A 10,106-nucleotide genomic window follows, 5' to 3' on the forward strand; every position below is an offset into this window, starting at 1 on the left:
ACTAAATCATCCTTTCTCCCAATCACTTTCTTAAAAAAATATCTTGAACACTTTTCATCCTTCTCCAATTTGTCCACTTTTGCTCGGTACATTAACTCTTTTCCTCTTTCATTCAACCAATCCTTTATATCTCTTTTCACAGCATCAATCTTACCATCCACTCTCCATCCCTTCTTTTTCAACTTAATGAGAAACCCCAACCTTTTATTCAGCCATTCATACTTCTTTCTTTCCCTAGCTTTCCTTTTATAACCTTCCCTCTTGAAAAAAACCTTAGTTCTTTCTTTAACCCACTCCCACCAACACAATAAATCCAAAAATTCTTTTTTCTTCTCACACCATAACTTATACTTCTTAATATACCTATCATATACCTCCTTTTCATCCAACAGTTTCACATTAAGCTTCCAGTAACCCCTCCCACTTATGCAAATCTCATCCAACACCAAACCACAACTCACACGCTCATGATCAGAATAAATCACTCTCTCTTGCTTATACCACATACATCCTATCATTTTGGACACAAAACACATATCTAATCTTGACTCACTCCTTCCACTCTCAGCATGATATGTTGCTAACACAGGATTCACACCACACACTTCAACCACATCTCTTAACTTGAAATCACTCACCATACTCTTAAGCATATTTCCAGAAACATCCGCATCCCTCCCAATCTCACAGTTGAAATCACCTACTAACAACACTGGTTCCTTCCCAGACAAAAACCCCTTAATTATTTCAAACAAACCCACCCTCTCCTCCTTATTCACAGGTGCATAAACATTAATTAACTTAAACTTAAACCCATGTAACCCAACCTCCACCAACACACACCTTCCTTCCCTTAACACCATTTGACTACAAACTTTAAACTTATTATTCCTAAACAAAACCCCAACTCCATCATTTCTATTTACATTAGAGCAAGACCACACTGCTGGTCCATATCTCCACTCCTCCTTTTTTGGAGGAAAATCCAATCCACATTCCTGTAGACAAATTATGTCATTATTAGTTCCTGCCAATTCCTCCAGAATGGCCGCTCTTCTATTCTTATTTTTAAAGACTCTAACATTTGACAAACTAACCGAAAAAGACATATCAAATCAAATAACAACCCATAGGAAGAAAAAACCTAGAAGAGAGTTAATGAACTTTACGGCTCAGTGTCGAGGGAGAAGTTTCTTCTCCAATGCATTTATCCATTTCACCCTCAGATATTGCGGCAAAACGATTACTCGTCTCCACCACCGTCTGCTCCATCTTTTCACCACTGGCACCTCTCGCCGCCTTCCGTGGGGGACGAAAAAGATCTTCCTCTCTCTCTTTAGCACTTTCCTCTTCTGAATTCGACCATTCAACTTTTTGAGTGCCAGACACCTGAGGACTAGGCACCTCTTCAATTCTCACCTCCTCCTCCATCTCCTCTTCAATCTCCTCCTGCACCTTCTCTTCCACCACCGTTGCTTTCTCAATAATGCTAGCAATCACACTCTTTTCTGCCATGTCTGCCTTTGCCTTTTCCCTTTTTTTAATTGCCAAATCTTTTCTGGCCTCTTTCTCCTTCTCCCTCTTAGCCACCTCCGGACAATTTCTATACACATGTCCAACAAGGCCACAAAGATCACAAGTTCTGGGCTGTGGACAAGCTCCCGCCTCATGCCCTGGCATTTTACAATTTCGGCACTTCTTATTACCTGGACAAGCCTCTTTAACATGTCCAAACAGCAAACAATCACGGCAAAACAATGGCTGGCCATAATAATAGACATAACCCCGGTTTCCAGCGATTGAAAAATTGGCCGGTGGGTGTTTCACTCCACCAATGCTCCCAGGATCCAGCTTCAGTTTTACAAAGAACTTCCATGTGCCATTAAACACACCCAAACTACTAGTTTGCTTCACTCCCCCTTGGACACTTTCACAGTAGATACTTAGAAAGTTCTTAATCATATCCGGGTCTAAGAACGGATTGTACATATGTACAAACAGAGTCTTCACTCCCATCTCAAACAGAGGGAAAAACTTTACATTTTCCAAGACAGAGTTATTGGCATTTCTTTTCAAACATTCATAGAAGTTCTGGCAATCAGCTTCATAGATGAAGGACACATCATATATTCCTTGCTTCCTATTCTCTTGCACACAGAACAAACTATCCATGCCAAAACCGCCCAATTTCTCCACAAGTTCATGTCCAATGTACTCAATCCGATTCTTACCCCGGTCAGAAGTTTCCACCACAAAACGTACAGTCTTCTCAATCGCAGGGAGGTATTCCTTTCCAGCCATTATTCTTCTCTTGTCTGTCGATTCCACAGTAAGATCACCACTCCGGATTCCTGCTCAGCAGAACACCCGCACCCCTGACCCAGACCAAGTTTACACTTGATCGGAGCCAAAAGGCCGAGAAGCGATAACCGTGAAAGGGGCGGGCCCAACAAGGTCCCCTTCATGGGCACTATCACTGCTTGCTGTCAGGGAGGCTGCCAGACAATTTTCCATGCACACTCTGGGCTGTGGGGCAGTCAACCACCAGTACACACAGCAGAACCTAAACCCATACCATTATTGCTAAGCAGCAAGACAGGGGCCCATTGCACTCCCACGGGGCCTTTTTAAATGCAATCCATAACCCGGATTTGCCAGGAACCCTTCTTACTCCTCCTACTTGCATGTGACACTGGGCTTAGGATCTGCATAGGAAACACACACACAAGCACACACCTACCTTTGTTGCCTGCAGATGCCTCCTTGGCTGTCCCCAAACGGTATCAAACCAACACCCACGGGAAGCTGTAAGCATAGAGGACATGCCTGCACCCCATTGGACTTACCTGTGTGGGTTAAATCCGGGTTATTTGACAACCTATGGCGGTGATGGTTCTGCTCAGGCAGAGCAGTGCTGATGCTCCTCATAAAGCTGTCGCTGCTGTGAAGGTTCTAGGTGACATCACAAATCCCTATGGTTACATACACAACAAAGCTGGGTTGTTGTTGTTTACACTCTGCAAGGCCTGTGGAAGTGAGTGACATCATAGCACTGTAGTTCTGAGGGTTCAAGATGGATGCAACAATCTCCTGTTGCTTCTATGAAGGCCGTAATAGACGACATCACCAAACAGCTCCATAGTCACATACACAGCAAAGGAGAGATGTTGTTTACACCTAGTGATGTCAGTGGTATTGAGTGACATCACAGCACAGTGCTAAGGCTCCTGGGCCTGGACACAGCAGCGGCTGCAATATCTCAACGGAGAATACGTTTATATCTATGTGTGTGTGTGCGCATATATATATATATATATATATATATATATATATATATATATTTCTCCGCCGAAATCACTTTTAAACCCATTTCCACCTTTTTTTCCCTTCTCTTCCTCTTACTTTTTTTTCACGTTTTTTTACGTTTTTCTCCTTTTCGCCTCTTTTCTGGGCGTATTATTCTTCTTTTTCTTCTTTTTTTTCGTCTAATGCATACCCCATCAGTGCAGCAATGCTTATTCAATACCGCCAGCAGATGGAGACACTGGGGGATAATTTTCTAAGGATTTATACTGATTTTTCCTGTCTGAATTTGTCGCACAGAAAGTTGCAGGCCAAATATGTGTGACATTTCTGCGACTTTAGCTTCTAGAGCATTTTTACAACATTATACATAGGTGCTGAATACATAAAAAGCGACTGTTCAGCGACAGACAAGTCGCATCGGCTGAAAGTAGGCCAGAATGTCAGTCCATGTTGGAGCAGGTTTAGATACAGTCTAAAGCATAGATCTCAAAGTCTGTGCACAGAATTTAGCAAGGGCCTCGCACCTTCTGATGCATCAGGTAGGTGCACAATAGCATAGCCTAACCCTCTGTACTTTGGTCTATATTGATGCGGGACATAGACAGCCAGCTGATGACCAATCCATTAGTGCAATGGATGGCTGGAAGCATTTGTCTTTGCCTTTGCAATACCACAGAAGCAATGCATGGTCAATGTACAGCAATGACACACCTGTGTGAACAGCCAGGAGACCCCCCCCCCCCCATGTTATGTTACATAGTTACATAGTTAGTACGGTCGAAAAAAGACATATGTCCATCAAGTTCAACCAGGGAATTAAGGGGTAGGGGTGTGGCGCGATATTGGGGAAGGGATGAGATTTTATATTTCTTCATAAGCATTAATCTTATTTTGTCAATTAGGAACATTCAGCACCCACCCGCTATCAAGGCAGCTGCCTATCATGTCATGCCCTACCTGCACAGGTGTGCTGGCTACTCAAATGATCCAATTAAGGAGGCCATTTAGTCAGCAGCAGCAGAAGTCCTGTGCCTGGACGCTCCAACAGGGGCCAGACACAAGCAGAAGCAGAAGCAGCAGAAGCAGCAGCAGCACCACCTTTTGTTTTTTGGCTGCAGCAGCAGCAAGGCCCACAGGGCTGGCTAGCTGGCTAGCCAGCAAGCAGGTAGCAATGAAAGTAGGAATCTTTCTTTTTAACCCTGTAAGGGGGTGGTGCACTGTACCCGAAGATACTGCCATATCGGGTCAATGCATAGGGCGACGGAAGCAAGCTTCGAAATCGGCCCCCGTTCTCAAAAATCCATTTAATATATGGTCCCCAGATAGGGGACGTATCAGATATTAAACTGATAAGAACAGATACTACACTTGATCTTAGCCAAAAGGCCGAGAAGCGATAACCGTGAAAGGGGCGGGCCCAACAAGGTCCCCTTCATGGGCACTATCACTGCTTGCTGTCAGGGAGGCTGCCAGACAATTTTCCATGCACACTCTGGGCTGGGGGGCAGTCAACCACCAGTACACACAGCAGAACCTAAACCCATACCATTATTGCTAAGCAGCAAGACAGGGGCCCATTGCACTCCCACGGGGCCTTTTTAAATGCAATCCATAACCCGGATTTGCCAGGAACCCTTCTTACTCCTCCTACTTGCATGTGACACTGGGCTTAGGATCTGCATAGGAAACACACACACAAGCACACACCTACCTTTGTTGCCTGCAGATGCCTCCTTGGCTGTCCCCAAACGGTATCAAACCAACACCCACGGGAAGCTGTAAGCATAGAGGACATGCCTGCACCCCATTGGACTTACCTGTGTGGGTTAAATCCGGGTTATTTGACAACCTATGGCGGTGATGGTTCTGCTCAGGCAGAGCAGTGCTGATGCTCCTCATAAAGCTGTCGCTGCTGTGAAGGTTCTAGGTGACATCACAAATCCCTATGGTTACATACACAACAAAGCTGGGTTGTTGTTGTTTACACTCTGCAAGGCCTGTGGAAGTGAGTGACATCATAGCACTGTAGTTCTGAGGGTTCAAGATGGATGCAACAATCTCCTGTTGCTTCTATGAAGGCCGTAATAGACGACATCACCAAACAGCTCCATAGTCACATACACAGCAAAGGAGAGATGTTGTTTACACCTAGTGATGTCAGTGGTATTGAGTGACATCACAGCACAGTGCTAAGGCTCCTGGGCCTGGACACAGCAGCGGCTGCAATATCTCAACGGAGAATACGTTTATATCTATGTGTGTGTGTGCGCATATATATATATATATATATATATATATATATATATATATATATTTCTCCGCCGAAATCACTTTTAAACCCATTTCCACCTTTTTTTCCCTTCTCTTCCTCTTACTTTTTTTTCACGTTTTTTTACGTTTTTCTCCTTTTCGCCTCTTTTCTGGGCGTATTATTCTTCTTTTTCTTCTTTTTTTTCGTCTAATGCATACCCCATCAGTGCAGCAATGCTTATTCAATACCGCCAGCAGATGGAGACACTGGGGGATAATTTTCTAAGGATTTATACTGATTTTTCCTGTCTGAATTTGTCGCACAGAAAGTTGCAGGCCAAATATGTGTGACATTTCTGCGACTTTAGCTTCTAGAGCATTTTTACAACATTATACATAGGTGCTGAATACATAAAAAGCGACTGTTCAGCGACAGACAAGTCGCATCGGCTGAAAGTAGGCCAGAATGTCAGTCCATGTTGGAGCAGGTTTAGATACAGTCTAAAGCATAGATCTCAAAGTCTGTGCACAGAATTTAGCAAGGGCCTCGCACCTTCTGATGCATCAGGTAGGTGCACAATAGCATAGCCTAACCCTCTGTACTTTGGTCTATATTGATGCGGGACATAGACAGCCAGCTGATGACCAATCCATTAGTGCAATGGATGGCTGGAAGCATTTGTCTTTGCCTTTGCAATACCACAGAAGCAATGCATGGTCAATGTACAGCAATGACACACCTGTGTGAACAGCCAGGAGACCCCCCCCCCCCCATGTTATGTTACATAGTTACATAGTTAGTACGGTCGAAAAAAGACATATGTCCATCAAGTTCAACCAGGGAATTAAGGGGTAGGGGTGTGGCGCGATATTGGGGAAGGGATGAGATTTTATATTTCTTCATAAGCATTAATCTTATTTTGTCAATTAGGAACATTCAGCACCCACCCGCTATCAAGGCAGCTGCCTATCATGTCATGCCCTACCTGCACAGGTGTGCTGGCTACTCAAATGATCCAATTAAGGAGGCCATTTAGTCAGCAGCAGCAGAAGTCCTGTGCCTGGACGCTCCAACAGGGGCCAGACACAAGCAGAAGCAGAAGCAGCAGAAGCAGCAGCAGCACCACCTTTTGTTTTTTGGCTGCAGCAGCAGCAAGGCCCACAGGGCTGGCTAGCTGGCTAGCCAGCAAGCAGGTAGCAATGAAAGTAGGAATCTTTCTTTTTAACCCTGTAAGGGGGTGGTGCACTGTACCCGAAGATACTGCCATATCGGGTCAATGCATAGGGCGACGGAAGCAAGCTTCGAAATCGGCCCCCGTTCTCAAAAATCCATTTAATATATGGTCCCCAGATAGGGGACGTATCAGATATTAAACTGATAAGAACAGATACTACACTTGATCTTAGCCAAAAGGCCGAGAAGCGATAACCGTGAAAGGGGCGGGCCCAACAAGGTCCCCTTCATGGGCACTATCACTGCTTGCTGTCAGGGAGGCTGCCAGACAATTTTCCATGCACACTCTGGGCTGGGGGGCAGTCAACCACCAGTACACACAGCAGAACCTAAACCCATACCATTATTGCTAAGCAGCAAGACAGGGGCCCATTGCACTCCCACGGGGCCTTTTTAAATGCAATCCATAACCCGGATTTGCCAGGAACCCTTCTTACTCCTCCTACTTGCATGTGACACTGGGCTTAGGATCTGCATAGGAAACACACACACAAGCACACACCTACCTTTGTTGCCTGCAGATGCCTCCTTGGCTGTCCCCAAACGGTATCAAACCAACACCCACGGGAAGCTGTAAGCATAGAGGACATGCCTGCACCCCATTGGACTTACCTGTGTGGGTTAAATCCGGGTTATTTGACAACCTATGGCGGTGATGGTTCTGCTCAGGCAGAGCAGTGCTGATGCTCCTCATAAAGCTGTCGCTGCTGTGAAGGTTCTAGGTGACATCACAAATCCCTATGGTTACATACACAACAAAGCTGGGTTGTTGTTGTTTACACTCTGCAAGGCCTGTGGAAGTGAGTGACATCATAGCACTGTAGTTCTGAGGGTTCAAGATGGATGCAACAATCTCCTGTTGCTTCTATGAAGGCCGTAATAGACGACATCACCAAACAGCTCCATAGTCACATACACAGCAAAGGAGAGATGTTGTTTACACCTAGTGATGTCAGTGGTATTGAGTGACATCACAGCACAGTGCTAAGGCTCCTGGGCCTGGACACAGCAGCGGCTGCAATATCTCAACGGAGAATACGTTTATATCTATGTGTGTGTGTGCGCATATATATATATATATATATATATATATATATATATATATATATATATATTTCTCCGCCGAAATCACTTTTAAACCCATTTCCACCTTTTTTTCCCTTCTCTTCCTCTTACTTTTTTTTCACGTTTTTTTACGTTTTTCTCCTTTTCGCCTCTTTTCTGGGCGTATTATTCTTCTTTTTCTTCTTTTTTTTCGTCTAATGCATACCCCATCAGTGCAGCAATGCTTATTCAATACCGCCAGCAGATGGAGACACTGGGGGATAATTTTCTAAGGATTTATACTGATTTTTCCTGTCTGAATTTGTCGCACAGAAAGTTGCAGGCCAAATATGTGTGACATTTCTGCGACTTTAGCTTCTAGAGCATTTTTACAACATTATACATAGGTGCTGAATACATAAAAAGCGACTGTTCAGCGACAGACAAGTCGCATCGGCTGAAAGTAGGCCAGAATGTCAGTCCATGTTGGAGCAGGTTTAGATACAGTCTAAAGCATAGATCTCAAAGTCTGTGCACAGAATTTAGCAAGGGCCTCGCACCTTCTGATGCATCAGGTAGGTGCACAATAGCATAGCCTAACCCTCTGTACTTTGGTCTATATTGATGCGGGACATAGACAGCCAGCTGATGACCAATCCATTAGTGCAATGGATGGCTGGAAGCATTTGTCTTTGCCTTTGCAATACCACAGAAGCAATGCATGGTCAATGTACAGCAATGACACACCTGTGTGAACAGCCAGGAGACCCCCCCCCCCCCATGTTATGTTACATAGTTACATAGTTAGTACGGTCGAAAAAAGACATATGTCCATCAAGTTCAACCAGGGAATTAAGGGGTAGGGGTGTGGCGCGATATTGGGGAAGGGATGAGATTTTATATTTCTTCATAAGCATTAATCTTATTTTGTCAATTAGGAACATTCAGCACCCACCCGCTATCAAGGCAGCTGCCTATCATGTCATGCCCTACCTGCACAGGTGTGCTGGCTACTCAAATGATCCAATTAAGGAGGCCATTTAGTCAGCAGCAGCAGAAGTCCTGTGCCTGGACGCTCCAACAGGGGCCAGACACAAGCAGAAGCAGCAGAAGCAGCAGCAGCACCACCTTTTGTTTTTTGGCTGCAGCAGCAGCAAGGCCCACAGGGCTGGCTAGCTGGCTAGCCAGCAAGCAGGTAGCAATGAAAGTAGGAATCTTTCTTTTTAACCCTGTAAGGGGGTGGTGCACTGTACCCGAAGATACTGCCATATCGGGTCAATGCATAGGGCGACGGAAGCAAGCTTCGAAATCGGCCCCCGTTCTCAAAAATCCATTTAATATATGGTCCCCAGATAGGGGACGTATCAGATATTAAACTGATAAGAACAGATACTACACTTGATCTTAGCCAAAAGGCCGAGAAGCGATAACCGTGAAAGGGGCGGGCCCAACAAGGTCCCCTTCATGGGCACTATCACTGCTTGCTGTCAGGGAGGCTGCCAGACAATTTTCCATGCACACTCTGGGCTGGGGGGCAGTCAACCACCAGTACACACAGCAGAACCTAAACCCATACCATTATTGCTAAGCAGCAAGACAGGGGCCCATTGCACTCCCACGGGGCCTTTTTAAATGCAATCCATAACCCGGATTTGCCAGGAACCCTTCTTACTCCTCCTACTTGCATGTGACACTGGGCTTAGGATCTGCATAGGAAACACACACACAAGCACACACCTACCTTTGTTGCCTGCAGATGCCTCCTTGGCTGTCCCCAAACGGTATCAAACCAACACCCACGGGAAGCTGTAAGCATAGAGGACATGCCTGCACCCCATTGGACTTACCTGTGTGGGTTAAATCCGGGTTATTTGACAACCTATGGCGGTGATGGTTCTGCTCAGGCAGAGCAGTGCTGATGCTCCTCATAAAGCTGTCGCTGCTGTGAAGGTTCTAGGTGACATCACAAATCCCTATGGTTACATACACAACAAAGCTGGGTTGTTGTTGTTTACACTCTGCAAGGCCTGTGGAAGTGAGTGACATCATAGCACTGTAGTTCTGAGGGTTCAAGATGGATGCAACAATCTCCTGTTGCTTCTATGAAGGCCGTAATAGACGACATCACCAAACAGCTCCATAGTCACATACACAGCAAAGGAGAGATGTTGTTTACACCTAGTGATGTCAGTGGTATTGAGTGACATCACAGCACAGTGCTAAGGCTCCTGGGCCTGGACACAGCAGCGGCTGCAATATCTCAACGGAGAAT

At 45.3% G+C, this 10,106-nt stretch overlaps 3 non-coding genes across 3 annotated transcripts; all 3 read right to left on the reverse strand.

Annotated features, from left to right (window-relative positions):
• Nucleotides 1-4,513: 4,513 nt before the first annotated feature.
• Nucleotides 4,514-4,704, reverse strand: LOC130299077 (U2 spliceosomal RNA). The gene has a single exon (XR_008850275.1). It is a non-coding gene; the product is annotated as a U2 spliceosomal RNA (small nuclear RNA).
• A 2,088-nt stretch (nt 4,705-6,792) lies between these two features.
• Nucleotides 6,793-6,983, reverse strand: LOC130299078 (U2 spliceosomal RNA). Its single transcript, XR_008850276.1, has one exon. It is a non-coding gene; the product is annotated as a U2 spliceosomal RNA (small nuclear RNA).
• A 2,088-nt stretch (nt 6,984-9,071) lies between these two features.
• On the reverse strand, nt 9,072-9,262 carry LOC130299079 (U2 spliceosomal RNA). Its single transcript, XR_008850277.1, has one exon. It is a non-coding gene; the product is annotated as a U2 spliceosomal RNA (small nuclear RNA).
• Between the last annotated feature and the right edge of the window lie 844 nt (nt 9,263-10,106).

The sequence above is a fragment of the Hyla sarda genome, unplaced genomic scaffold, assembly GCF_029499605.1.
Source record: "Hyla sarda isolate aHylSar1 unplaced genomic scaffold, aHylSar1.hap1 scaffold_1034, whole genome shotgun sequence".
Taxonomy (NCBI): domain Eukaryota; kingdom Metazoa; phylum Chordata; class Amphibia; order Anura; family Hylidae; genus Hyla; species Hyla sarda.